This window comes from Sus scrofa, chromosome 5 (genome assembly GCF_000003025.6).
Source record: "Sus scrofa isolate TJ Tabasco breed Duroc chromosome 5, Sscrofa11.1, whole genome shotgun sequence".
NCBI classification, from domain to species: Eukaryota; Metazoa; Chordata; class Mammalia; order Artiodactyla; family Suidae; genus Sus; species Sus scrofa.
The window spans coordinates 23327180-23354722 of NC_010447.5; the positions used below are offsets into that span (position 1 = coordinate 23327180).

At 41.6% G+C, this 27543-nt stretch overlaps 1 long non-coding RNA gene across 1 annotated transcript; it reads right to left on the bottom strand.

Annotated features, from left to right (window-relative positions):
- On the bottom strand, positions 293-27368 carry LOC110260852. The gene is made up of 2 exons (XR_002344372.1): positions 26649-27368; positions 293-477 (listed from the first exon to the last, which is right to left on the bottom strand). It is a non-coding gene; the product is annotated as an uncharacterized LOC110260852 (long non-coding RNA).

Genomic DNA, 27543 nt, shown 5'->3' on the forward strand with positions numbered 1-27543 from the left:
GGGACTCCAGGAGAAAGTAAGAGAAACCTATGCAGCAGAGAGAATGCACCATCAGTGTTCATCTGCTGATTCTGTGGCCCAGGCTGAACTAAAAAGTAGGCCAAGAGGATGTGAGATAAAGCAGAGGAGGAGTCTGATAAAACAGCTCATGAATCTTATTGTCTAGTTGTAGACTCAGATAGTAGGCAACTATAGACAATAAAATGTGATAGGTGATAAGGAAAAGGGGAGAGTTTATCAGCTAGAACAGTGTTGGGCCACATATAACCAAAACTCAACAACAGTGGCTTAATCCAATGGAAGTTTATTTTTCTTGTAACAAGACGTCTAGAGGAAGGCAGTCCAGGGCTAGTGCAAATGCTCGAGAAAGTCATATAGCACCAGGCTCCATCTAACTTCCTGCTCTTCCATCCTCAGTGTTCAGCTTTTGTTCTCATAGAGGCAAGATGGTTGTTCTAATTCCAGGTGCCCTATGTCCTAGGCAGGAAGTCAGGGAAATGGTGATTAGCAAGGACATGTGCCAGCTAAGTCTGTTTTTATCAGGAAAACCATACCTTTTGAGAAGTCCCACCTGATAAAATTCTACTTCCTTTGACCAAAGTAGATCACATGCTCACTCTTGGCTCAAGGAAGTCTGAGGCAATGCATATTTTTATGTGGACACCTTGTACACTGTACAGAATTGGAGTTCTGTTATCAAGTTCTGAGAGGGGAGAAAGGACATTGAGTAAGCAACTTATCATCTCTGCCTCAGAAGTCTAGGGTGCAATGGGACCATTTAGGAGAGACCCCAGACTTGGACTGGGGTAGACAGAGGGTGGTCAAAGAAGGTCCTTAAAGATGACTTGAACTAGGTCTTGAAGGATGAGTTAGAATCAGCTAAGTAGAGAGTATGTGAGCTTGTGTTGGTGTATGGTGGCATGGGGCAGAGATGGGGATGGGTGGAAGGACAGTCTACACATTATGTAGAAGAACAGGAAATATGAAAGATCATAAGCACTTAAGAAGCATTGCCGAGAGATACAACATAGCTAGAGAATTGAGGGCCAATGGGTAGTGCTGAGGTACAATTCTGATAGGTATTCTAGAGTCAGGAATTTGGATTTTATCTGGAAGGTTATGGGAAGTTGTTGAAGTATTTTAAACAGGGAGGCAATGTGATAAAATCTATATGGAAAAAATCAATCTGAAAAAATTTTGGAGAAGGGATTGGAGGACTCAAGGCTGGCAAAAATTAAGAACTTGCCATAATCTTAGGGAAAAAATGGGTGGACTTGAACTAATAAGGAAGAGAGAAAGGGATGGATTCAAGAAACATTTTGGAGACAGAAATTGGTAGGACTTAGTGGACATCTGTGTGACGCATATCTCTAATCCAGAACACAGAAGGAAGAGTAGATTTAGAGGGTGAGTTGATAAGTGGACATGCTGAAGTGGAGGCTCCTCTGGGAGAGTCAGGAGGTGATGTCCTGTAGGTAGTGAGAATGTCAGGACTGGAACATTTGCCAGACAGTTGAGATGGAATCAGAGACTGGAGGTCACTGGCATAAGGGTAGTATTTGAATCCTTGAGCATGGGTGAGGCCCTTCAGATCATGGACTATAGGAAAGAAGTTAAGAAAGCAGAGCATGATGGCAGCACCAAAGGGCACACTCACATTTAGAAGATGGATAGAAGAAGATCAACCTGTTGAGGAGAAAGAGAAAAAGGAGGGAGATACAAGTAGCTCCAGGAGAGAGTGTGCACTGGAAGCCAGGAAGGGGTGGGACCCAGGGTGTGGTGCAGTGGAAACAGTACGAACCTCAGAGTCAGACTGCATTTCCAGTCCAGGTTCCACCCACGACTAACCACACCATCTCAGCTGAATTTACTTAATTTCTCTCTGCTTCATTTTGTTTCCTCAAAATGAGGAATGTTTACCGGTCTATTTTCTCCTTTTGAAAATGGAGACGATAATAGTTCCTACATCAGTAGTGTTTTGAAATTAAATGAAACGAGGTCTATAGAGTGCTCAGGACTGTGCCTAGCACAGAGAAGTATAATAGTTATCATATTTCTTTTTTTGGCTGCACTCATGGCATGTAGAAATTCCCTGGCTAGGGATTGAACCCATGTTACAGCAGTTAGAACGCTGGATCCTTTAACTGCTAGGCCACCAGGAAACTCCAGTAGCTATTGTATTAATATTAGAAGTATCTTCTCAAGAGTGTCTGGAGATTCAGATAAATCAGAAGAATGACAGTGAAAAAGTTTAGAAAAATCCATTGGACTGTGATTCAGTTTTTCCTCCAAAACATACATGATAGAAAGTGCAGAAGCCCTTGGTGAGTAGAGGACTCAGTCTTTGCCTGATGGAGAGAAGCTACTTTTAGCCCAAATAGAATTATTTCCAGAGTTAGAATGTTGCTAAAGGGAAACTCAACTGTATCTATCAATCAAACTCAGAGTATCTTTGTATCAATCTCCACATCAACAGTGGGCTTTGGAGTCAAACTTCTGTACTCAAATCCTGACTCTATCATTTGGCAAACTATGAGATCTTGGTGACTTATTTAACCATTCGGTGACTCAGTTTTAGAAATTTATAAAATAAGGATGATATCTCCCCACCTCCCATGGTTGTTATGAGCTAATCCATGAGCTAATGTCTATGTAAGGTGCTTAGAACAGTGTCAGAAACATAATAAGTGCTCAAAAATGCTATATTTCTTTCTGTGTATAATTCTATCTATGTAATCTAATACTTTTTCCACTTAAAACATTTTATGCTGAGTGATATTTCTCTATAAGGGAATTCAGAAATTATGGAATATTTCTAACCATTGTCTGTCTCAGGATATCGGTAAGTATAACGGTGACATTTCTCATGAAACATATACTCACACCCACCCACAACATACACACACCTCACAAAAAAACATATCACCCCCCTACCTCCAACCATTACTGAAGGTGTCAGCCTTGAAATGTTTCTATTCCACTTTCCAAATTGTCAGATATCTTTGTGTGTGGGGGGGTGGCTAGGGATATATTCATTCAAGTGGGAAACTGATCTGTTTGGCCAAGTCCAAGTCCCTTTCAGGGCAGTGGGTGGGGGAGGAATTCACACAAACACTCAAGAAGCCAATGACTTAATGTAGTCAAGTGTGAGAAGGAGGAAATTCTTTCTGATGAGTAACTAAATCCATGGAGAGCCTCAGCCTGTGGTTTGTGACTGTTCACTTTCCCACCTATGAAAGGAAGATCGTGCTGAAATTGAGCACCTTTTATTTTCATCAAAGAAATGTACTTATTAAGTCATAAGATTAAGTCATCCTGCGATGGTCAGAATAACTCAACCTGTGTCTCTTGCGTGACATGCACTTTCCTCTCTCTTGACCTTACAAATCCTATCTATCCTTTACAGTTACGCTCAAGTCTTGAGTATGAGTGAATAAGCGAAGGATGCTTTCCCTATGAAAATCAAGATATACTGGGGGGGGGGCAGGATCAAGATGGTAGAGGAGTAAGACATGGCATTCACCTTCTTCCATAAACACATAAAAAAAAAAAAAACTACATGAAGAGCAATTTGCACAAAACATCTACTGAACACTGGCAGAAGATCTTAAACTTCCAAAAAGGGCAAGAAACTCCCATGTAACTGGGTAGAACAAAAGGAAAAAGAGAGAGATGGAGAGAGGGAGGGAGAGGGAAAGAGGGGAGAGAGAGATAGTGAGAAAGGAATCATGATGGGACTAGCACTCCTGAGAGGGAGTTGTGAAAGAGGAAAGGAACACACATCCTAGGAAGCCACCTAAGGGATGGGGAGATTGGCTGAGATGGAGGGACATCGAAGCCTCAGAGAAAAGCGCAACAGCTGGACTGAGGAGGACAAAGCAGAGAGAGAGCCACAGAGATTGTTACCTCCTCCCAGGACACCACAACCTGAGATACTTGGAAGGGGACTGGGTGCTGAGACTCAGGCTCCAGAAGTCAGCTCTGGGGAGAGGACTAAGGTTGGCTCTGTGGAGACATCCTGAGGGGCTAGGAGTATGCCGAGGACTGGGGAGTGAAGTGCTACAGCTGAGGGAACCTGGAAGGAGGTCTGGGCCCACAGGAGAAGCAAAGCACCATTATTGGGGAGGGCAAGAGGAGGAGGGGCAGATTGCCATAGGAATATCTTTCTCTGCACATGTGCAGACTCTTGGAGGGTGGAGCTGTGGGTGGTGAGGTGCCTCTTGCTTGGACTATGGGTGGTGGCACCTCCTGCGCAGGCTAAACACAACAGGGCACTTTTGTGTGGTCTATGGGGGCAAACTCAGTCATTTCAGACTCCAGAGATGGGTGTGGCCTGCCACCATGAGGGGTCCTGTTCATAGACCCCTATGGCCCCAGTGACCTCAGAAGTCAGCACAGAGGAGGGCACTGCAACTAAATACCACCCATTGTTGCTCTCACTCCCCTGGGAATGCACGTGTGCTGCCACTGCCACTGCTAAATGCTCCTAGCACTGCCTACACCTACCTGAGGGTCACTGCCACTTCCCAGGGCCCTGCAACTAGGAGCAGCCTGTGCCACCTTCCCATGGGTCCTTGTCACTGTCAAGGACCCAGCAACCAGGCATTGGGTACTAGCCCTGCCCACTCCCTCCATCTCCCTGGAAGCATGCACAGTACCCTGTCAAAGGGATAACAGTCTGCACACACTGAGGAAATGGACAGCAAGCATCCAATTCCAAAGCAGCCCCATGCCAAAAATAAGCCATCACAAAATACCCAGGGGCCCTCTTTCATATAAATAGTCCTCCAAGACTACAGAGGTTGTTTTCCCTAAACTCACAGAATAAGAAAAATATAAGCAAAATGAAGAAGTTCAAGAACTATTCCCAGTTAAAAGAACAGGAGAATTCACCTGAAGAAGCAAAAAATGAAACAGACCTCTGCAGTCTAACAGAAACTGAGTTCAGAAAGAAGATAATGAGAAGTTCCTGTTGTGACTCAGTGGTGACAAATCCAACTAGTATCCATGAGGACAGGACATGGGTTCAATCCCTGACCTCACTCATTAGGTTAAGGATGTGGCATTGCTGTGAGCTATGGTGTAGTTTGCAGATGTGGCTTGGATCTGACATTGCTGTGGCTGTAGCATAGGCTGGCAGCTACAACTCCAAGTTGATGACTAGTCTGGGAAATTCCATATGCTCTGGGTGCAGCCCTAAAGAGAAAAAAAAAAAAAAAAAAAAAAAAGAAGAAGAAGAAGAAGAAGCAAAAAAAGAAAAAAAAAGGAGATAGTGAAAATACTGAAGGAATTAAGAGCAAATATGAAGGAATTAAGAGCAGACATGAACACTAATGCAGATTACTTTAGAAAGGAAACAGAAAATATAAAGAGGAGCCAAGAAAAATTACAAAATTCATTTGCAGAGATGCAAGCTGAGTTAAAGGCACTGAAGAGCAGAATGAATAATGATGAGGAACAAATTAGTGACTTGGAAGATATAATGGAAATCACCCAATCAGGACAGCAGACAGAAAACCAAATGAAAAAACATGAAAGCAATATAAGAGATGTATGGGATAAGGTAAAGCAGGCCAATCTATACATAATAGGGATTCCAGAGGAGAAGAAAAAGAAAAGGGCATTAAAATATATTTGAAGAAATTATGGCTGAAAACTTTCCAAGTCTAATGGAAACAGATATCAAGATATAGGAAGCACAGAGGGCCCCCCAAAAGTTGAACACAAACAGGCCCACACCAAGACATATAATAAAAATTATATATATAAAATTATATATTATTATAATAAAAATTAATAAAAATATAAATGTCAAAGTTAGAGAGAGGATTCTAAAGGCAGCAAAAGAAAAACAAAGACTTAATTTTAAGGGAACCTCCATAAGGCTATCAGCTGATTTTTCTACAGAAACACTACAGGCCAGAAGAGAGGGACAAGATATATTAAAAGTTCTAAAAGGGAAAAAATTGCAGCCTAGAATACTCTACCCAGCAAGAATATCACTTAAAATAGAAATAAAGAATTTTTCCAACAAACAAAAACTGAAAGAATACAGCAATACTAAACGAATTCTCAAAGAAATACTGAAAGGGCTCCTCTAAATAAAAAAGAAGAAGAAATAGGATGGAGGAAATCCCAACTGGAAAGTAATCCCTTAAAGAAGCCAGTATATAGATATAAAGGGAAAAAAAACCTAAGGTAAAAGTGACAATAGGAGTTCCTGCCGTGGCTCAGTGGTTAACGAATCCGACTAGGAACCATGAGGTTGTGAGTTTGATCCCTGGCCTTGCTCAGTGGGTTGGGGATCTGGCATTGCCGTGAGCTGTGGTGTAGGTTGCAGATGCGGCTCGGATGTTGAGTTGCTGTGGCTCTGGCGTAGGCTGGCAGCTACAGCTCCAATTAGACCCCTAGCCTGGGAATATCCATATGCCATGGGAGCAGCCCTAGAAAAGGCAAAAAGAACAACAACAGCAAAAAGTGACAATAAACACAAAGAATAGCAAAAGGATAAACATGAAGATGTTAAGACATCAAAATAATAAAATGTGGGGAAGGAAAGTAAGAAAATATAGATTCTTTTTTTAAGTAATGTGTTTGAGCCTATATAACTATCAGTCTAAAGCAAGCAGAGATATAAGAAGAGATTAACATACTTGAAAAACAGTGTGACCACAAATCAAAACCAAATAATACATTCACAAAAACTAAAAAGAACAGGATACAAGGATAAAATAAAAGGAAACCATGCAACCAAAAAAAGAAAGGAACAAAGGAAACACAGAATCAACTGGAAAACAATGTTTAAAATGGCAATATACATATTTATCAATAATTACCTTAGATGTTGGACTTCCCGTGTGGCTCACAACAAAATAATTACCTTAAATGTCAATGGACTGAATGCTGCAATCAAAAGACATAGAATGGCACAATGGATTAGAAAAAGGGGGGGGCCTGCAATATGCTGCCTACAAGAGACTCACCTTAGGCTGCTACAAGGACATGTATAAATTGAAAGTGAGTGGATGGAAAAAGATATTTCCTTTTATCCTTTAAGTAAATGGAAATGACAGGAAAGCAGGAGTTGCAATACTCATATCAGACAAAACAGACTTTAAAATGAAAGCCATACGCAGTGGTTAACGAATCCGACTAGGAACCATGAGGTTGCAGGTTCGGTCCCTGCCCTTGCTCAGTGGGTTAAGGGTCCGGCGTTGCCGTGAGCTGTGGTGTAGGTTGCAGACGCAGCTTGGATCCCGTGTCGCTGTGGCTCTGTTGTAGGCCCCCTAGCCTGGGAATCTCCATATGCCACAGGAGCAGCCCAAGAAATAGCAAAAAGACAAAAAAAAAAAAAAAAAAAAAAAAAAAAAGAAAGCCATAAAGAAAGACAAAGAAGGACACAATTTCATGATAAAAGGATAAGAGGATGTTACACTTGTCAATAGATATGCCGCTAATATAAAAGCACCCAAATACATACAACAAATACTAACAGACATAAAGGAGAAATTGATGGGAATACAATAATAGTAGTAGACTTTTACACTCCACCCACATCAATGGAAAGATCCTCTAGACAGAAAAATCAATAAGGCAACAGAGATCCTAAATGATACAAGAGAACAGTTAGACTTATTTGATATCTTCAAGACATTACATCCAAAAAATAAAAAATAAAAGTGCACATTCTTTTCAAGTTCACCTGGAACATTCTCAAGAATTGACCACATACTAGGGCACAAAACTAACCTCAGCAAATTTAAGGGTATAGAAATTATTTCAAGTATCTTCTCTGTCCACAATGGTGTGAAACTGGTAATCAAACACAGGAAAAGAAATGAGAAAAAACTGACTACATGGAGACTAAACAACATGCTATTAAAAAACAATGGGTCATTGAGGAAAGCAAAAGGGAAATTAAAAAAATACCTCAAGACAATGATAATGAAAACACAACCATTCAATATCTATGGGCTGCTACAAAAGAAGTTCTTAAAGGTAAGTTTATAGCAATACAAGGCTTCCTCAAAAAAGAAAAATCTCAAATCAACAACTCAACCCACTGCCTAACATAATTAGAAAAAGAAGAACAAACAAAACCTAAAGTCAGCAGAAAGAAGGCAATCATAAAGATCAGAGAGGAAATCAATAAAATAGAGTTTCAAAAAACAATAGATAAAAAAAAAAAAAGCAATAACAACCAAGAGCCGAAAGGGTAAGCAAAGTTGACAAACTCCTGGCCAGACTTACTGAGAAGAGGAGAGAAAGAACTCAAATAAGAAATGAAAGAGGAGAAATCGCAACAGATACTGCAGAAATAGAAAAAAAAAAACCCAACAACTCAAAACCATAAGGGAATAACAACAAATTTGACAACCTAGAAGAAATGGACAACCTTCTAGAGACATACTGCCCACTGAAACTGAATCAATAAGAAATATATCAGTTAAACAGATCAATCACTAGAAATAAAATTGAATATGTAGTAAAGACACTCCCTACAACCAAAAGTCCAGGGTGAGATGTCTTCACAGTCAAATACTACCAACATGCATCCTTCCTAAACTCTTCCAAAAGGATGAAGAAGGAACACTCCCAAAGACATTCTATGAAGCCACCATCACTTGATATACCAAAACCAAAGACACTTCCAAAAAAGAAAATTATAGGTCAATATCTTAAAAATTTTCAACAAAATTTTAGCCAACCAAATCCAACAACATAAAAACAAGATCATACACCATGACCAAGTGGGATTCATCCTAAGTTCACAAGGATGGTTCAACATATGCAAATCAATCGTCACACACTATGTTAACAAAAGTAAAGTTGGGAGTTCCTGTCATGCCTCAGTGGAAATGAATCTGACTAGCATCCAGGAGGATTCAGGCTCGATCCCTGGCCTTGCTCAGTGGGTTAAGGATCCGGCATTGCTATGACCTGTGGCATAGGTCAAAGATGAGGTTCAGGTCTGGTGTTGCTGTGGCTGTGGCTATGGCTGGCAGCTGTAGCTCTGATTTGACCCCTAGCCTGGGGACCTCCATGTGCCTCGGGTGTGGCCTAAAAAAAAAGTCAAAAACCACATGATCATCTTAATAGATGCAGAAAAAGCATTTGATAAAGTACAGCATCCATTCATGATAAAAACTCTTTCCAAAGTGGGTATAGAGGGAACATTCCTTAACACAATCAAAGCCATTTATGGGAAACCCACAGCATATAATACTCAATGGAGAAAAGCTGAAAGCCTTCCTGCTAAAATCTAGAACAGGACAAGAACACCCACTCTCACTGCTTTTATTCAATGTAGTATTGGAAGTCCTAGACGCAGAAATCAGACCAACAAAAGAAATAAAAGGTATGCAAATTGGAAGAGAAGAGGTAAAATTGTCACTGTATGCAGATCACATGATACTATATATAGAAAACCCTAAGGACTCCACACAAAAACTACCCAAACTGATCAATGATTTCAGCAAAGTAGCAGGATACAAGATTAACATTCAGAAATTGGTTGCATTTCTGATTACTAACAATGAAATATTAGGAAAGGAATACAAAAATACAGTACCTTTTAAAATTGCACCAAAAAATTAAATATCTAGGAATAAACTTGTCCAAGGATATTAAAGACTTTTATGCTGAGAACTATAAAACATTAATCAAGGAAATTAAAGAGGATTTAAAGAAATGGAAAGATATTCCATGCTCCTGGATTGGAAGAATTAACATTGTTAAAATGGCCATACTACCCAAAGCAATCTTTGGGTAAGATTCAGTGCAATTCCTATCAAACGACCCATGACATTTTTCACAGAACTGGAAAAAACAATCCAAAAATGTATGTGGAACCATAAAAGACCCAGAATTGTCAAAGCAACCCTGAGGAATAAATAAAACGAGCAGGAGGCATAACTCTTCCAAACCAGACAGTATTACAAAGCTCCAGTCATTAAGAAAGTGTGGTACTGGTACAAAAACAGACATACAAACCAATGGGGCAGAACAGAGAACCCAGAAATAAACCCAGACACCTATGGTCAATTAATTTTTGACAAAGGAGGCAAGAGTATAAAATGGGAAAAGACAGTCTCTTCAGCAAGTGTTACTGGGAAAACTGGACAGCTGCATGTAAATCAATGAAACTAGAACACACCCTCACACCATGCACAAAAAACCCCCTCAAAATGGCTTAAAGACTTAAACATAAAACAAGACACCATCAAACTCTTAGAAGAGAACACAGGCAAAACATTCTCTGACATCGACCATATAAATGTTTTCTTAGGTCAGTCTCCCAAAGCAATAAAAATAAGAGCAAAGATAAACCAATAGGGGAGTTCCCGTCGTGGCGCAGTGGTTAACGAATCCGACTAGGAACCATGAGGTTGTGGGTTCAATCCCTGGCCTTGCTCAGTGGGTTAAGGATCTGGCGTTGCCGTGAGCTGTGGTAGGTCGCAGACGCGGCTCAGATCCTGCACTGTCGCTCTGACGCAGGCCAGTGGCTACAGCTCCAATTAGATCCCTAGCCTGGGAACCTCCGTATGCCACCGGAGCAGCCCTAGAAAAGGCAAAAAGACAAAACAAAAACAAAAACAAAAAACCAATAGGACCTAATCAAACTGACATGCTTTTGCACAGCAAAGGAAACCATAAAGAAAACAAAAGAGACAACCTACAGAGTCGGAGAAAATAGTTTCAACTGATGCCACTGACAAGGGCTTAATTTCCAAAATATACAAGCAACTCATACAGCAAAAAAACAAATAACCCAATTGAAAAAAAAAATGGGCAGAAAACATGAATAGACACTTCTCCAAAGAGGACATACGGATGGCCAACAGGAGCATGGAAAAATGCTCAACATCATTGATTATTAGAGAATGCAAATCAAAACTACAATGAGGTATTACCTCATACCAGTCACAATGGCCATCATTAGTAAGTCTACAAGTAACGAATGCTGGAGAGGGTGCGGAGAAAAGGGAACCCTCCCACACTGTTGGTGGGAATGTAAATTGGTACAACTACTATGGAAAAAGGTGTGAAGGTACCTCAGAAAACTAAATATAGAACTACCATATGACCCAGCAATCCTACTCCTGGGCATGTATCCAGACAAAACTTTCATTGAAAAAGATACATACATCCCTATGTTCAGGCAGCACTATTCACAATAGCCAAGACATGGAAACAACCTAAATCTCCATCAACAGGTGAATGGATTAAGAAGTGGTACATATACACAATGGAATACTACCCAGCCATAAAAAGAACAAAATAATGCCATTTGCAGCAACATGGATGAAACTAGAGATTCTCATACTAAGTGAAGTATGTCAGAAAGAGAAAGACACATACCATATGATATCACTTATGTCTGAAACCTAATACATGTCACATATGAACATTTCCACAGAAAAGAAACAAACTCATGCACATGGAGAAAAGACTTGTGGTTGCCAAGGGGAAGGGGGAGGGAGTGAGATGGACAGGGAGTTTGGAGTTAGTAGTTGCAAACTGCTGTATTTAAAGTGGATAAGCAATGAGATCCTGCTGTAGAGCACAGGGAACTATATATACTGTCCCTTGTGATGGAACATGATGGAGGATAATGTGAGAAAAAGAATGTACATATATGTATAACTGGGTCACTTTGCTCTACAGAGGAAAATGATAGAACACTGTAAATTAACTAAAATAATTTTTTTTAAAAGAAAAGCAAGACACTTTGCTATAAGAGTCACGTGGAAGAAATGCCCTTGGGATGGACATTACTTCACTGAGACAACTGATGCCATGATAGTCAGGATAGGCCATACTCAGCTGCAGTGATGTATTAGCTCCCCAATCTCAGTGGCCCATCCCATAAAGCTTTCTTTTTGCTCAAGGTGCACATCCAATATGAGTGGGCAGTGATGTGGGGACGCTCTGCTCTGCAGAGTCACTCAGGGAACAGCCTGACAGCAGCTCAGCTGTTTGGAACGTCTCTGTTCCAGCAGCACAAGACCAGAGAGAGGCTGAAGAACCTCAGTCTTGTCACAGCCTTAGCCTTCAAGTGGCACAAGTCACTTCTCACATTTTATTGGCTTAAACCAGTCATGTGGACCCATCTAACTGCAAGAGAGCTGGGAGGTATGATCTTCTAAATGTCTAGGAAGAAAAATAAATGTGTATATGGATGAGGACGGGCAGTGTTTATCAAAGCACATATATATTTAGTTCTTCTATTTTAATCTTTTTAGGGCCACACTCTCAGCATATGGAGGTTCCCAGGCCAGCGGGGGAACTGGAGCTGTAGCTGCTGGCCTACGCCACAGCCACAGCCATGCAGGATCCGAGCTGCATCTGCAACCCACACCACAGCCCATGGCAAGGCCAGATCCTTAACCCACTGAGCGAGGCCATGGATCGAACAAGCATCCTCATGGATGCTAGTCAGATTCGTTTCCACTGAGCCATGATGGGAACTCCAAAGCATGTATATATCTAGGCTGCTGGTGTTGCTGCTCCTGAGTGGAGGGGTGATGGGAAGGATCATGGATTTCCCTCTCAGAAACAACAGAGAAGCCACTGAGGCGTTTGAGGGGCAGCGAAGTATACCCAGAGATATCTGACCTTTGGATAATGAGGCAGGTAGGGTTAAAACCCAACATCACAATCCATGGAATCCCAAAGCCTCAAAGAGATGCCTGAAAATGGGCCGTGCATACCAATTTGACTTATTAGAGCTTGCAGAAGAAGACAATCAGGATTACCCAGTCCTCAGCCAGGGGCCACAGGAAGAGTTTGGAGCTCAAAAACCAGGACACTGAGGCATCAGTTTTTTGCTTGGTAATTTGTCCTTTACTGTAACATTTGGCTTCAGTGGCAAACAATAACTCTGAGCAATAATAAATCAATCCAAGTCAGCTGTCCAGTAGTTTAGATTATAAAATTTAAATGTAGGCAAATGCTAATTTATTCATTTATGCTTGTCTAACTGCTAAGACATGGAAATACACCCTTTCTTGTAAACAGAAAATAGCAACCAAAGTGCCCTTGGCAAGGAAGCAGCTCCTCCTCTCCCCAAGAGGTAACTTGAAAATAGGACTTGAATCAACTTTGAATATTTACATAAAAAGTTTGTTTTAGGAGTTCCCATTGTGGCTCAGTGGAAACAAATCTGACTAGCATCCATGAGGACGCAGGTTCGATCCCTGGCCTTGCTCACTGGGTTAAAGATCCGGAGTTGCTGTGAGCTGTGGTGTAGGTTGCACATGTGGCTCGGATCCTGTGTTGCTGTGGCTCTGGTGTAGGCTGACAGCTACAGCTCTGATTCGACCCCTAGCCTGGGAACCTCCATATGCCTCAGATGTGTCCCTAAAAAGGCAAAAAAAGTTTGTTTTAAACAAAGTTAAAAAAATTGTTAAAAAATGAAAAAAACAGGAGTGAAGGAAGTCTGATCAGGGTGGTCTGTGTTAGTAGAAAGCATTTGGATAATTTCTTTACATAATTGATCCAAGAATTCTGGTGATGTGTGGAATCTTCAGAGGCAATGTTCTTTCTAAGCAGGATTCCCTGTTCTTTGATGATATGAATCCTTTCTTTTTGCTATTAGAGAATGATGAGGAGCACACACCCTGCCCAGTAGGAAACCCAACTGGAGTGATGACGCAGGTTCTCCTCCAAAGTCCTATAAATGTTGATAACACATTCAGCCATTTTTTTTCTTTGAAATTACCTACAAGCTGGGACCCTAGGGGTCTCAAGAGACAGCATCAAGGAGGTCCATAGACCATTTACTGGTGAAATGACTATAAACCCAATCTTTTTTTACTCACTTTTAAACAAGTGAATTTGGAGACAGGATTAAGATGGCGGAATAGAAGGACTAGAGTTCAACTTTATTCCTAAAACAACAAAATTCACAACTAAAGGCTGAGCAGTCTTCACCCAAATGGACTGGAAACCTTAAAAAAGATATCCTACTCCAGAAGAAGAACAGGAGGACACATCAAAAGGTAGGAGGGGCGATTTCGTGATATAAACAACCCCATACCTCCTGGGTGGGAAGCCCCACAGACTGGAAACTAACTGGTTCACAGAGACTCACCTACAGGCGTGAGAGTTTTGAGCCCCACATCAAACTCTCATGTTCGGGGATCTGGCACTGGGAGAAAGAGCCCCTGGAGCATCTGGCATTGAAGGCCAGTGGGGCTTGTGTGCAGGAGCTCCATGGGACTGGGGGAAACGGAACCCCATTCTTTTTTTTTTTTTTTTTGAATAAAACAATTTTTTAATAAAAGACAGATTGTAACAATGTCTGGAAAAAGAGCAGTCTGTTCTAAGACTAATACAATTGGAGACCCCATTCTTAAAAGGTGCACACAGACTTTCACATGCACTGGGTCCCAGGGCAGAGCAAGGTCTCCAAGGTAATCTGTGTCAAACCTGACTGCAGTTCTTGGAGGACATCCTGGGAAAACAGGGGTGAATGTGGCTTGTTGTGAGGGAAGGACATTGAAAGCAAAGCTCTAGGGAATATTCAGCATCATGCCTTTCTCTGGAGGTGGCCATTTTGGGGAAATCTGGCCCCACCCATCAGTCAGTTCCGAGAAGCCCCAGGGCAAACAACAATCCAGGTGGGATCAGAGCCCCACCCCTCAGTAAACCACTGCCTAAAGACCCCTCAGGCACAAAGCCACCTCTAATCCCATCCAGAGACTAAGCCCCACCCACCAGAGGGATTAGAATCAGCTCCACCTACCAGTGGGCAGGCATCAGTCCCTCCCACAGGAAGTCTACAGCAAGCCCCCATACAGACTTCAGCCACAGGGGGGCAGACACCAGAAGTAGGAGAGGCTTTAACTCTATTATCTGTAAAAAGGTCACCACACCAAAAACATATAAAAAGGAAAAGACAGAGAACTATATTTCAGATGAGGGAGAAAGGAAAAACCCCAGAAAATCAGCTAAGTGATGAGGAGATTCTCAGCCTCCAGGAAAAAGACTTTAGACTGTTGATGGTGAAGATGATGCAAGACATTGGAAATCAACTGGAGGCAAAGATGGATAACTTACAGGAAACACTGAGCAAAGAGATACAAGATATAAAACTTGAACAAGAAGAGATACAAAATATAATAACTAAAATAAAAAATTCACTAGAAGCAGCTAACAGCAGAATACAGAGGCAGAAGAACGAATAAGCGAGGTGGAGGACAGATTAGAAGAAATTACGGATGAGGAACAGAAAAGAGAAAATAGATTGAAAAGAAATGAAGAGAGTCTCAGAGAACTCTGTGACAACATGAAACGCACCAACATCCATATTATAGGGGTGCCAGAAGGAGAAGAGAGAGAGAAGGGGACAGAAAAATATTCTGAGAGATGATAGCCAAAAACTTCCCTAACATGGGAAAGGAATCATTCACTCAAATCCAGGAAGCACAATGAGTACCATATAAAATAAACAAGTGAATTTGGAAGCAGTTTATTCTAGATGAAAAGCTGAAGCTGATCCTATGCAAAAATGAGCTGTAACCCCAGCTGACTGCATTTTATGTTTTCACAGAGCTTTTCTTTCCCATGTGGCTGGCAGAAGGAATACATTTAACTGAGGCTTAATATTTATGAATTATCCATTTCCGTATTTTTGCACACCTGAAAATGTAACTTCGACAATCGCTTGAGCTGCAGACATCTGGGCCTGTAGGGTAGGTTTTGGGTTCAATCAGGTCAAAACTGGTCAGTTAGATAGAAGATGAAAGTTCTGATCTGATGGGCAGGAAGGGCCCCAATGGCGAGAAGAATTTGAACAGAGACTGAATTCATGGGTGGCCAATTCATTAGTAGACTGTTCCTAGTTCTAACAACTTTTGCCTCCTTTGGAACTAAGGTCTAGAATGAAAGTAAGGACTCCAGTAAGTCATGATATGTCTGCTCATGTTACTCTGAAGCAAGTCATTCAGGCTGTTCCACCCTTTTTACATAGATGGTGGGGGAGGGAGTGTTCCTGAGTGATGGCTAAACCAGAATTGAAATTCACAGGTGAGGAGTTCCCATCATGGCTCAGTGGTTAATGAATCCAACTGGGAACCATGAGGTTGCAGGTTCTATCCCTGGCCTCACTCAGTGCGTTAAGGATCTGGCATTGCCGTGAGCTGTGGCATAGGTGGCAGACGTGGCTGGGATCCCAAGTTGCTGTGGCTCTGGTGTAGGCCAGTGGCTACAGCTCTGATTAGACGCTTAGCCTGGGAACCTCCATATGCCAGCGGGTGTGGCCCTAGAAAAGACAAAAAGACAAAAAAAAAAAAAAAAAAAAGAAATTCACAGGTGAGGTGCACAGAAGATGACCCTCTACCCTGTGCAGAACAGACAGGGAGTAGGGGCTGGTCCTGGGGCAGCTGAGGAGGAGTGGAGAAAGCCCTTTAGGGGCCCCATTTGGCCTGCCTATCTGTTGAGCTGAGTTTCCACACTCCATATTCTAGTCATGAACAGCACTTGGGGGATCATATAATAGACAGTAATATGCCAAGGCTATGTTTATGTAAATGAGTATCATTTATTGAGCCCCTAGTATGTGCCAAGTCTTTTGCAGAGTGAGCTTTGCAGAGGTCAACAAACTTCTGTGGAGAGCTAGACAGGACAGTAAATATTTTAGGCTTTGCAGGCCATAAGGTCTCTGCTGCAACTACTCAACCTTGCTGGTGTCATGTGGAAACCAGCATGCATGATACAAAAATAAATGAGTGTAGCTGAGTTTCTACATCACTTCATTTGTGGACTCCAAAATTTGAATTTTACACAATTCTCACATCATGAAATATTATTCTTTTGATTTTTTAAAAAAAATTAAGAAATGTAAAATCATTCTTTTTATTTTTCATTTTTTTAGGGCCACACCTGTGGCATATGGAAATTCCCAGGCTAGGGGCTGAATTGGAGCTGCAGCTGTTGGCCTACGCCATAGCCACAGCAACATGGGATCCAAGCCACATCTCTACGTTGCAGCTTGATCGCAGCTTGCAGCAATGCTGGATCCTTAACCCACTGAGCAAGAGCAGGGATTGAACCTACATCCTCATGGATACGAGCTGGGTTCTTAACCCACTGAGCCACAATGGGAAGTCCCGCAAAAACCATTCTTATGTTGTGGCCTATAAAAAAATTAGATGGTGGGCCAGATTTGGCTCAGGATCCATGATTTGCTCACTCTTGTTTACTCTCATTAAAATCATCACAATAAACCTCATGAGACAGTTACATTAGCCCACGTGATAGGGGAACATTGTAGAAGTTTAGCTTAGTTTCCGCTGATCTCCAGCAATCAGATTAATATCACACCAAGATGTTAGTGGGATATTTTTTGCTTTTAACTAACAACATGTTTGTAATGCGTAATAGAACAAGGCAAGTTTCCAATGTTTTCTGAATATATTTTAAATATTATTCTATACCACAAAAAGAAAGTACATTTATTTTTCATGATTTTAAGGGCATTGGTGATGCTTAATTATTTGTTACAGGTCATAATCAAATAATTTATTTTAGACTTCCCTTCCATTTCATTATGCTTTATTTAGTCCAATGTTAAAAGGTGTTGATTTCTCCTGAATGTACTTTGAGGAAAGAGGAGGGTGGTTTTGAGTGATGCAGGGACATCAGTGCGGGATGAAAATCTTGCCTTTTTACATGCAGTTAATTGAGAGATGACTAAATGTAGACAAAATGAATGCACATACAGTCACACACACCTCTCTCTCCCTCCTGCTCTCTCTCTCTCCAGAGAAAGAATTCCCTTCCTGAACTCAGCAAAACTTGGAAAGCATGCAAAAGGAGGTTTTCTCTGTTTCACATAGTAAGTATGGTGCATTACTGATGCCTCAGTGAGTTTAAATAAAACAACTAGACTCATAAGAATTCATACATATTTCCAGCATATTACATTTTACACTGTAATAAAATTCCTTGGTAATATGGATTTTTTTGGTTAAATGGGTTTAGATAGAATATAAGCCAAATAATGTTCCTTGAAACACAGTCTCTGCATACTATAAATCTGACCCATCACAGATATTAGTTTTAGCTGCCAGAGTTCTCCTATATTTAAAAATTTGAAATTTCAAACTTAAATAATAGGCAATTAAAAAATTTCAGGATGCACCCATTGCATACAACCAAGTCATTTAGACCAAAAGGGCTATATATACAAAGACTGAAGCAACTCCTGTGCTAATGAACAGCACATCCACTCTGTGTATGTTTGTTTTTTTTTTTTTTTTGTCTTTTTGCCTTTTCTAGGGCCGCTCCCACGGCATATGGAGGTTCCCAGGCTAGGGGTCGAATCAGAGCTGTAGCTGTCAGCCTACACCAGAGCCACAGCAACACAGGATCCGAGCCACATCTGCCACCCACACCACAGCTCATGGCAATGCCGGATCCTTAACCCACTGAGCAAGGCCAGGGATGGAACCCGCAACCTCATGGGTCCTAGTCAGATTTGTTAACCACTGTGCCACGATGGGAACTCCACACTCTGTGTATGTTTAAAATAATGTAACTGGCCCAGCATGGCTATGTCTAATTGCATATCATGACATCAGTGGATAATTGTGCTTTCTATAAGAAAAATTTGTTCCAAAGTCAAAATGTCACTTGCTGTCAAATAATCCCACTGATTACTATAAACAGAGCTGGAGAAATTATGCTGTGACTGGGAAGATGTGATGTGAATCCTGCTGGTTACCTGCAGCATGACTTCCATAGTAATTACCTACCTATCACAATAGCTTCCTTCTGCCATCTCTTGCTTACCTGCTGCCACACACACAACTCATTACCGTTCGGTCAACGCAGGACCATCCCTACAGTTAACCTCTGAGCAAAGTAAGGTCAGTACTTTATTATGATGGATTCTGTAATAACACAACAACGTGCATCATGGATTAATATTTCCCTTTTCTTCATTTATGGTTAAGTGCGTAATTAGTATAACACCTGGGTTCCATTACATACTTGTTGGTCTGATCTTGTGTTGAGAATGCAGTTGGCTTAGAGGAAACTTCAGAACCCTCTTTGCCAGGCAAGAGCTGCATTCCTCTTTGGCTACATATTTTAAAAAGGAGAAAAAAAATTGGCATCAGGTCTGGTGATGAACATGAAAATCACTGGGATATGAAACAAACCAAAGGAACATATGGTCTAGAAAATCCACTGTGGTTTTTAAAAATTGAGATTGGATTAAACTAGATGAAAGTTCTAGCAATTTGTTTATTGTGATGAGAAACCTTGATTCTGAGTTCATTCTAGTGTTTCTTTTTTTTGTTTGTTTTTTTGTTTTGGTCTTTTTTGTCTTTTCTAGGGCCGATCCCGCGGCTTATGGAGGTTCCCAGGCTGGGGGTCGAATCGGAGCTGTAGCTGCCAGCCTATGCCAGAGCCACAGCAACTCGGGATCCGACCCGCATCTGTGACCTACACCACAGCTCACAGCAACCCCGGATCTTTAACTCACTGAGCAAGGCCAGGGATTGAACCCGCAACCTCATGGTTCCTAGTTGGATTCGTTAACCACTGCACCACGACGGGAACTCCGAGAGATGTTTTTTAAAAGTGAAATTCACTTTCCCTCTTAAGAGTGTCTTGCTATAATAACTCTACACTCAACTTAGAAAGTCTAAGTAACTTCTTATAGGAAAATTAACCACTTCTTTAGATAGAATGCAACTGTTGGTGAGTTTACTGAATGGAATAAGATGCTGCACTAAAGGACTATGAAAATAAAACCCAAACTTGAGATCTGTACACTTCAGTTAGAAACACCAGGATAGGAGTTCCCATCGTGGCTCAGTGGTTAACAAATCCAACTAGGAACCATGAGGTTGCGGGTTCGATCCCTGCCCTCACTCAGTGGGTTGACGATCTGGCGTTGCCGCGAGCTGTGGTGTAGGTCGAAGACGAGGCTCGAATCCTGCGTTCCTGTGGCTCAGGCGTAGGTGGGCAGCTACAGCTCCGATTAGACCCCTAGCCTGGGAACCTCCATATGCCATGGGAGCGGCCCAAGAAATGGCAAAAAGACAAAAAAAAAAAAAAAAAGAAAAAAAAAAAAAAACATTGTAAAGAATAACAAAATTCAAGGAGAGGCAGCAAGACAGCTATTGTTTCTGAGAATCTATTTACCTTTAGTGTCTGTGTCCATTACTGTTTTTTCTTGCCACCAACTCTGGAATATTGTTTAGAAATTCTACAGTAATCAGTGGAACACTTTACAAAGCTTTATTTTATGCTTATGTGGCTGTCTTTGGAATGAAAGTTTGAATTAACTTGGCATGATTACAGTGTTCACCATGGGCAGTTGATTAAAATTCCTAACAGATATGAGAGCAGTGAAAATCCATCTTTTTTAATTTGTAAAATATTCTTATTAAAGTATAGTTGATTTACAATGTTGTGCCAATTTCTGCTATACAGCAAAGTGACACAGTTATACATATAAATACATGATCTTTCTAATATTATCTTCCATCAGGGTCTATCCCAAGAGACTGGATGTAGTTCCCTGTGCTACAGGACCTCATTGCTTATCCATTCTAAATGTAATAGTTTGCATCTACTAATCCCAAACTCCCAGTCCCTCCCATTTCCTCTGTGCCTCTCTAGGCAACTGCAGGTCTGTTCTCTGTGTCTGCAAGTCTGTTTCTGTTTTGTAGATAGGTTCATTTGTGCCATATTTTAGATTTCACATAAAAGTGATAACATATGGTATTTCTTTTTTATTTTATGATTTTTATTTTTTCCATTATAGTTGATTTACAGTGTTCTGTCAATTGCTACTGTACAGCAAAGTGACCCAGATATCTATCTATCTATCTATCTATCTATCCATGCACACACATTCCTTTTCTCACATTATCCTCCATCATGTTCCATCACAAGGGACTGGATATAGTTCCCTGTGCTATATAGCAGGATCCTATTGCTTATCCATTCTAAATGCAAGAGTTTGTATCTATTAGCCCCAGACTCCCAGTCCATCCCAATCCCGCCTGCTTGGCAACCACAAGTCTATTCTGTAAGTCCATGAGTTTCTTTTCTGTGGAAAGGTTCATTGTACCTTATATTAGATTCCAGATTTAAGTGATATCATACGGTATTTGTTTTTCTCTTTCTGACTTACTTCACTTAGTATGAGAATCTCCATGTTGCTATGAATGGCATTATTTTGTTCTTTTCAATGGCTGAGTAACATTCCATTGTATGTATGTACCGCATCTTCTTAATCCATTCATCTGTTGATGGACATTTAGGTTGCTTCCATATCTTGGCTATTGTGAATAGTGCTGCTATGAACATATGGGTGCTTTTTTTTGAAATATAGTTTTCTCCTGATATATGCCTAGGAATGGGATTTCTGAATCACATGGTAGTTCTATATTTAGTTTTCTGAGGAACGTCCATACTGTTTTCCATAGTGGTTTTACCAATTTATATGCCCACCAACAGTGTAGCATTTGTACCTTCTCTCCACACCCTCTCAAGCATTTATCTGGAGACTTATTAATGATATACACCATCTTTTAAAACAGGTCCTTTTGGAGTTTGTGCTGTAGGTTAAGAATCTGATGGCAGTGGTTCAGGTCACTGCAGAGATGCAGGTTTGATTCCTGGCCTGGTGCAGTGGGTTAGAGGATTTGTGTTGCCACAGCTGTGGTGTAGGTTGCAGCTGCGGCTTAGATTCAGTCCCTGGCCTAGAAACTTCCACATGCCACAGGTGCAGGCATAAAATAAAATAAAATAAAATAGGTACTTTCTCTGGGGCAAGTAGTCTGGCAGATGTACCAGATAGGTGTTTTGTTTTTTTTTTAAACCCTGAAAGGTTGGTGTTATTGTCCCAATTAGAGATGAGGAAACTGAAGCTCTTAGAGATTAAGTGATCTGCTTAAGGCCACACACCCAGAAAGTGATGGAGTCAGAATTTAAAACCAGGTCTTCCTAACAGAGAGCCAATGCTTTCCATCATGATACATCTCACTGGTCTATTCATTCATAATACATCCAAGAAGAAGAGCACAACAATTGTATACTTATCTCAGAAAGAAGAAACAAAAGCAAGTACTAAGAAGCAAGAATTTAAAGTGAATGAAATCAATTGAATTTATGATTATATTGAACAGCATGCACCCAGACCTACAGAGGGCATTATTTAACAAGGGTACCTTTCAGTGCCCTAATTAGATATGCAGATATTTTATAAGTGTAGAATATTCAAAATGGATAGACTATATTTTTCAGAACCTGGAGTTTCACAATTAGGCATGGTTTTGGATTTTTTTGGTTGGGGGGGTACCTTACATTAGAAAGTAGCAACCCTTAGAAAAGTCTAATATTACAGTTCATTCACAGGTTTTCAGTGACTATTGCATCCAAATAAGAAAAGAGGGTATGCCAATTTTCAATTTATTGCATCTCAGCATCAAATCTATCCACTATGGTCTACTCTTTGAAAAGGGAGTAGGGCTCTTGAAATATTTCGCCTGAGCCAACTGGCACGATGGTAAACTTTGTCAGCAGAGGGCGCTAGATGGATGCGTATGGGAGGCAAGTCCCTTCTTTTCTTCCGTCAGTCCGTCCTTCCTTCCTTCCTTCCTTCCTTCCTCCCTCCCTCCCTCCCTTCCCTAGTTCCAGAGGGTTCTCTTGGTAGGCTCCTGCTCCCTGTGTGACTTCTATCCTACAGGCTGGGCACAGCATCTGACTCCTTTAGTGAATGGCTTCTCTAGTGCTTGGTTCTGGCAGTGAGTGCATGGCAACCAAGAGCATCCAGCAGCTTTTCCTGGTAGCTCCCTGAGCCCCTTTGCACCTCCCTGTGAATGGCTTTCTCTGGCACCCAAGTGGGTGGATTTCCAGCAAGTTCCAACAGTAATGGCACCTCAGCACTCCATCCAGTGAGCTATGACTGTGCTCTCTGATGAGGTGCAGATCTTAGCCCTGCAGGGAGGGGAGCTCTTCCTGGGTCTTTCTACTTTAGCCCTGTGGAGGGGGGTGGGGTGGTCTCTGCTCCTTATAACTGCAATTCCTATGTTTTTCTTTCTTTTTTTTCTTTTTTTTTTTTTTTTTGAGTTTTCCTTACTTCTTATTATGCCCCAATTCCTCTAATCTTCTGTTACATTTTCCTTGTTAAAACTATTGAGTGATTTCTATCTCCCAGTTGGACACTGGCAGATACAGTTGAGTAGCAATGTTCCTGTCTCTGAGTTGGACACGGTGGGTACAGTTGAGACGATGCTTGGATGTTTCAATCTCTAGACCTCTAGGAAGTGTATAGATAGGCTTTGAGAACTGGTGTGTGTGGGGGGGTGGAGGGTAAGAGAATGTTTGATAGATTTTGGAATGGAGAGATAATTGGAGGGAAGGATGATCTTGGGTGGAAGCACTGATTCTCTGCAGTGTGATTTCCCATCTCACTTAGAGAGAAAGCCAAAGGCTTTGCAGTGGCCTACAAGACCTGCCAGACCCAATCACCCTCTTACTCTGACCTCACCTCCAACCCCTCTCCCAAGACCCCCTCCAGATATTCCAGCTACACTGGTCTCTTGTAATCCCTGAACACCTTAGGTGCATACCTGCCTCAGAGCCTTACACCTGCTGTTCCTTCCTGGAGTACTTTCCTCCAGACACCTGCCTACCTGCCCTCCTCTGTCCCTGGCAGTCTTTGCTCCATTGTCACTTCATTGCCTGATCACTCTCTTTAAACTTGTAAACTTGATTTGCCACTTTCTATTCTCTCTCAGCCTTCCCTCGTTTATTCTTCTCCACAGCACTTGTTAACTTATAAGATTCTACAAAATTTACTTATTCATTTTATCTGTTGTTTTTCTCTGACAGAAATAAGGCAAGGATTAAAAAAAATTTTTTTTCAGAGGTCCCTGGTGGCTCATCACGTTAAGGACCTGGCATTGTCATTGCCATGATTCTGGTTACGTCTGTGGTGCAGGTTTGATTCCTGGCCTAGGGACTTCTGCATTTCATGGGTGCAGCCAAAATTTTTTTTAAAAGATTTTTTTCTGTCCTGTATCCTCAGTATCTAGAATTGTGCCTAAATACTTGCAGATAAGTGAATGGATGAACACCTTATATTATTTGGCTGATGATGATTCAAACTTAACACACTTTATCTGTAATTTTTACTCATATTTGTGTATGTGTTGGTACCTTTAATTATATAACCAGAATTAAAGAGATTATAAGACTTTGTGTTATGAAAGACTTTATTGGCAGCCTCTATTTCTTGAATAAAAGATTCTTATGGCTGACTTGCTTTTAAGCAGTGTTTTACCAATGTTTTAAAATTAATGATTTCGGTGGACATTTGTAATTTTTGCCACCATCCACTCTTTTTTCTCTTCTTTCCCTTTCTTTCTTTCTTCTTGTCTTTCTTTTTTTTCTTTTGCTTTCTAGGGCTGCACCTGCAGCATATGGAATTTCCCAGGCTAGGGGGTAAATTGGAGCTACAGCTGCCAGCCTACACCACAGCCACAGCAATGCTGGATCCTTTAATCTCTCTCTCTTTTTATTGTTATGGCCACATCTATGGCACACGGAAGTTCCCAGGCCAAGGGCTGGACTGGAGCTGCAGCTGCAGGCCTATACCACAGCCATGGAAACACTGGATCTGAGCCATATCTGCTACCTGCTTTTAGCAACACCAAATCCTTAACCCACGGGGTGAGGCCAGGGATTGAACCCACATCCTCACAGAGACAACATTGGGTCCTTAACCCACTAAGCCACAAAGGGAACTCCACTATCTCTCTTCTTAATATCACCCCAGCTCTGCTTTGTTGGGCTGTCAGTCAGTGACATGGTGACTCCTCACCCAAGCCAGGTGAGTCAGGAGTCACCATGAAAAGAGTGATATAAAGACCCCAACTGGTGGGCACTAGTTATTTCTACAGCATTCCCTGAAGTGACTGTCAGGTCCTGCTTCTGCTTTTCTCTGGGGTTGCTCTAGTTCCTGCCCTTTCTGAATCTGTTTATTCTAAATTTTGTCCCATATTGTGAGTTACCCCCTTTTTCTCCCATACAGTTTTTTTTCTGCTTAAGTTCACCAGGAAGTTTATATTTCTTGTAACCAGATCATCTTAACTGATAAAATAATTTACTTTATCATTAGAGGAAAACGTGTGTCTTTTTTCAGATTGAAAAAAACATGTCCAGACCACTTATTCTATAGGAAATATACTTTTAAAGATACTATTTACCATAAAGATGACAAGTTTAGGTAGTGTATTTCAATCCTAATAGACTAAAGGCATTTAGGCAAATTAGATCAAGAAGTGGAAAATGGTGTAACCTCTGTTCACATTATATTAGATATAACATATTATGTTTTAGGTGCCTCCTCTAGATTTCTTGTCACTGTCAGTAGTTTTAGAACAAGTGATTGATAGACGCAGGTAAAGAAGGGCTCAGCTGTAGTGAATTTATGCAAAAAAAAATGGCATGTTATAGACTGTTTTGCCACACAGAGAGCATATTCATTCTATAATAGTTGGAATAAATTTTAAAGAATAATGGGGACAGGCTCCACATACCTCATCTCCAAGACAATAGCAGACTATTCACTGGCATAATGAAAAGTTTAAAAAATCTGCTGGTGATAAGGTTAAGATAGTTGGTACATTTTTCAATTCAAATTAACTCAAGCGTCATAATAAATACTGTAAGTCATTTGTTAAAATGCCAGAAAACCTGGAAAATAATATTTGATACCGGAAAAAGCAAAGTGGAGTTTTAGGAAAAATAGTCCTTTTTTTGGGGGGGGGGAGGTCATGCCAGGTTCCTGGGCCAGGGATCAAACCCGAGCCACACAGCAGTAACCCAAGCTGCTGAAGTGACAACTGCTAGATCCTTAACCTGCTGTGTCACAAGAGAGCTCCCGGAAATTTTTTTTTTATTGGCTTTTTAGGGCCGCATCCACACATATGGAAATTCCCAGGCTAGGGGTTGAATTGGAACTACAGCTGCTGTTCTATACCACAGCCACAACAATGCCAGATCCCAGCCACTTCTGTGACCTGCACCACAGCTCATGGTAACACCGGATCCTTAACCCACTGAGCAAGGCCAGGGATTAAACTCACATCCTCATGGATACCAGTTGGGTTTGTTTCTGCTGTGCCACAACAAGAACTCCAAAAATGTTCATTTTTAACAAGGTGTAATTGACAGATAACATTAGTTTCAGATGTACAACATAATGATCTTCTATTGAATATATTTCAAAATAATATGTTCTTGATAATAGAGGCTCAGCTGATAGTACATATCAAATAAACTTTTGGTGGGTTAGCTCCTGTTTTAATAATAATACCTTTTCTTAAAATCCCAGAATTATACAGAAATATGTGTGCTAGTCATATGTTTTGAGTTAGGTAATAGATCTAAGAAGCGTTTCAAAAGAGATTGTTTCATAGTAGTCGATGGCACAGGTTCAGCGTGATGGTGCCGGCGTCCCGCCTCTGCAGAGGTCTGACCAGATTCAGCACCTTCAACTCCCAGCCGATACCTGCCTCTGATGGGATCCTGCTATTCCCCACTTCCCAAGGACGTCCCTCCCACCCTCCCACCAGCCCCAGCGGCACGGTTTTGGTCTCATATTTTGTCTTTACCTTTACGTCTGACATCGTGGTCTTTCCTGGGAGAGTAGGATGTCCCTTCTTCGGGTGTCCACAGTTGGCGGAGCAAGGGCACAAGATGCCATGGAGCCAGGCCGCTGCCAAAGCCTATGAGTAGGAGCCTGAGTGACTCTGAGCAGCTTGACACGCTTTCCAGCACTCCTGAAGGAAATGTGGCCAGGATTAAGCAGCAGCTGTATCGCCTCGTGGACGCCACCGTTGGACGTCTGGCTGGGACCTGGACTATTCTTCCATCCCAGCATCAACCCCTGGCTCAGGTGACGGAGGCACTAAGGCAGGCTGTGCAGGGCCCGCTGGAAAGGTGAGAGGAGAAGTACCAAGTCTATGCCCTGGAAGCATCACTAAAGCTGCTGCAGGTCCTTCTCCTGGAGCAACATCTGGAGGGGCTGCAGGGCCTTCAAAGCCAAGTGCAGGAATGGCCTGAGCCCCAGTACAAACAGAACCATGAAGGGGCAGTGCTACCCGTGGCCTTCACCAAGAGCTGCAGAATGAGCCACAGCTGCAGTGGGAGGAGTTAGAGTTTCTCCTAGAAGGGGCTGTAGTTGCTGTTGGACCAGGGGAACCCACACCAGGAGCTGCTGCTGAAATGCTTGAGTGAGGGGTGGCAAGCTTAGAGCTGCAGCTGGAATGACTTCCATTCACATCCTCTCACCTAAGCTGCCCCCAACCCTGCTCCCCGTGACATGTCTCCGTCTGAGACCTATACCACAGCTCACTGCAATGCTAGTGGATCCTTAACCCACTGAGCAAGGCCAGGGATGGAACCTGCATCCTCATGGATCCTAGTCGGGTTCGTTAACTGCTGAGCCATGAAGGAAAATTCAGCAGGACCTATTTTTTTTTTTAAGGGCCCCAAATGCTTCTGTGT